General features: G+C 47.1%; 1 protein-coding gene across 2 annotated transcripts in view; it reads right to left on the bottom strand.

The window, feature by feature from the left end:
* The window catches only part of NDRG3 (NDRG family member 3), a 62,500-nt gene extending 60,070 nt beyond the window's left edge, over positions 1 to 2,430 (bottom strand). Inside the window, exon 1 of one of the 2 annotated variants that reach the window (XM_010829214.1) lies at positions 2,370 to 2,430. The gene's annotated coding sequence lies outside the window, so the exon portion shown is untranslated. The remainder of the gene's footprint in view (positions 1 to 2,369) is intronic. The other variant, XM_010829213.1, reaches the window with a different exon arrangement.
* Between the last annotated feature and the right edge of the window lie 704 nt (positions 2,431 to 3,134).

The raw sequence follows: 3,134 nt of genomic DNA, 5'->3' as shown, positions 1-3,134 counted from the left end.
AGTCGTGTCCAACTCTTTGCAATCTCATGGACTGTAGCCCAACAGCTTCCTCTGTCCATGGAATTCTCCAGGCAAGAACACTGGAGTTGATTGCCATTCCCATCTCCAGGGGATCTTCCCAACCCAGGGACCAAATCTAGGTCTTTCCCATTGCAGGCAGATTCTTTACCATGTGAGCCACCTACCATCCTACTTCAAAATGCGTTCCTTGTCCTGTTGATTAATTCTGACCGTACCAATCTGTCAGAGCCCAGAAAGGCCCTCGATCCTCCCCAAAGTGCTCTCTGTGTCAAAGCTCATACTGATCGCTCTTGACATACCTAGTCCCTCTATCACATAATTTAACACTTAGGTATGCACTGTCTCCAACGTTAGAGACGGGTTCTTTAACTCTTTCCCAACAGACCACAAGCTCCCTGAAGATGTGAATTGTATTTCTTTCACCCCTTCCTCACCCCTGTTTCACAAATATTAAGAGCTGGGCTTCCCTGGTGGCTCAGACAGTAAAGAATCCATCTGCAAATGTGGGAGACCTGGGTTCAGTCTCTGGGTTGGGAAGATCCTCTGGAGGAGGGCACGGCAACCCACTCCAGTATTCTTGCCTGGAGAATCCCCATGGACAGAGGAGCCTGGCGGACCACAGTCCATGGGGTTGCAAAGAGTGGACACAACTGAGAGACTAAGCACACATACAAGGATGAATTCACTGAAATACTGATAAACTTTTAGTGGATAAAAAGTCTACATTCAAGCTGAAGCACCAGTTCTGTAACCCTGGCCTTGGACAAGTTCCCTTCTCAGGAAGACGTCTACAAAAGCAGTACAGCTGGACTCAATGACTTGCTGCTTCCTTTCAGCCCTGGGCAATGTATAATTTTATGAAATGTCCCACACTGGAATATCGTATTCCGTTATATTTGAGTATACCATTATACACATTGCTTTGCATATACTGCTATTGTGGTGATTTTTTAGACTTGAGTTACAGTTAGAAAATAGTATTTCCTAGTTAGCTAGTAAGCTCTTTGAACAAGAACTATGAGAATCTTACACCATACCCAGCACCATTCTTTATGCATAACAGCTCAATCTATTTGCAGAGTACTTGGGAAAAAATCTTTTAAATTAATTATTTATATAGAAAGCCTATGCAACCGTCTACTGCCTCCCAAACAGCCCTTTGAATATTTATTGTTATAAGTACTATGAAGATTTATAGTAAAAATTGTGACTACTCTGATAACACTGGGGCAGTCAGCCACATAAGGCAAAAGAAGGTAAAACTGAAACTTACTGTATTTGCACTAGTCACTCAGTCGTGGCCAACTCTTTACAACCCCATGAACTCTAACCCTCCACACTCCTCTGTCCATGGGATTCTCCCGGCAAGTATACTGGAGTGGGTTGCCAGTTCCCTTTCCTACATGTATTTAGGGACAGACTAAAAACCTATAAGCCTGAGGCTCCCTTAGGGCAACATGCAAATAAAAATTGCCCTGTACACTTAAGTGACATATACCAATTCCACTCTTAGGGATAAACAGCCTTCTTGACTTAGGACCTTTTTCTGCAAATTTTCAGACACAAGAGGTGGACTAGAGACCTCTGAGTGGTCAGTGATGACCAGAAGTTGAATCTAAAGAGAAGGCCAGCGAAAAGAAATTGAAGGGCAGAATGAAGGAACAGAAGGGCAGCAGGAAAACATCACTCTTTGAGTAATACAAAGGAACTGGAAATTCCTTTGAATACAAAGGAACTGGAAATTCACTGACTCTTTCCCAGGGCCTACTGTGAGCCAAGCACTTGGGGCTGCAAAGATGCTCCCTGACCTCAACGGGCTAACAGTCCTAAGAGTAAGACTGAAGCCTCTACCCTACCTATCTACCTACACACACACACACAAGCGCGCATGCACGCATGTATGTGTGTGTATATAATTCTAATTGGGAAAATCAAGCAAGGAAGGCTTCACAGAAAAGGTGGTAAGTTAATGGTGCTTTGAAGAACGCAGGAGAATTTGCTAAGGATTGGGGGGAAAAAAGACAGTTTGAGCTATTTATTGGGGAAGAAACATTCCCATATTTTTACAGCTGTTCCTTTCGGAACTTTAAAACAGCGAGGCTTCTTATATTCAACACTACTTTGTCAAGGATCTTTTTCTCTTTTTACTTCATCTTAAATGAGAGGTTCAAGCCCAGCACTGGAACAGAGCCAGAAAGCCCCAGGATAAGGGGAGTGCTCGCCAGATTTGTTCTTTCACCTCCAAATCCAACCGGCCCAGCTCTATCAGTCTTGACCTCCTGGCAGCCAGAAAAGGAAGGCTAATAATATCCTCTGGGGGCAAAATCTGGACCCAAGACAAGGCTTACCTCTGTTCTGCCAGTAAGCCACCGTCCCTGCTCCTAAACCAGGAGGCTCCCAGTTTACCTGTGACAGAGAGGCCAGCTCTGCAGGAAAAAAGCTGCATGAAAAGGAAAGAGGACGCATCTGATGGCGAAGCGCTGAGGTACTGAGATAATCTTAAAATGTTTACGAAGATCCCTGTCACACTTGCAAGCGCTGGGTGAACGTGAGCTCTTAATAACAATGCTATTACCATTATTACAGTTAACACCTCAATTGTACTTCATCAACAAGAAAATGCTGTTTTTGCAGCCTACTTTTATGACGTTGAATAATCTCAGGAGATGCTAGTGTATTTCAGATTTTTTTCCCAAAGGGACAAAATCGCACTAGCCTGAGAGACCCCGACCCTGAGTTCAAGAGCCACTCCAGCCTCTCGTCCGGCGCGTGACCTTGGGCAGGGAGCCTCACTGCTCGGTGCCTCAGTTTCCTCATCTGTAACCCGGGGCTAAGAAGCCGCTCCCTCGCATGGTCGCAGCGGGGTACAGCCAGAGGGTACTCTTGACCGCACCAGGACCCCACGGGTGCAAGGCGAGCTCTCGGCGCATCTTCCAGGTTCCCCACCCCCCTACCCGGCTCCCGGGCAGACGGGGTAGACGAACGTCCGACCCCGAGGCCCACCGAGCTCCGCCGACTGCAGAGCAGGAGCGGGAAAGGGGGTCGCGCCTGCGGTGGGTCCGAGGCTGAGGTGCTGGGCACCCAGAGGCTCGGCCGCGGCCCGCCGCACGCCC

Source organism: Bison bison, unplaced genomic scaffold (assembly GCF_000754665.1).
Source record: "Bison bison bison isolate TAMUID 2011002044 unplaced genomic scaffold, Bison_UMD1.0 scf7180017864500, whole genome shotgun sequence".
NCBI classification, from domain to species: Eukaryota; Metazoa; Chordata; class Mammalia; order Artiodactyla; family Bovidae; genus Bison; species Bison bison.
The sequence above is the reverse complement of the archived record's forward strand: the minus strand, read 5'-3'. Positions and strand labels throughout refer to the sequence as shown.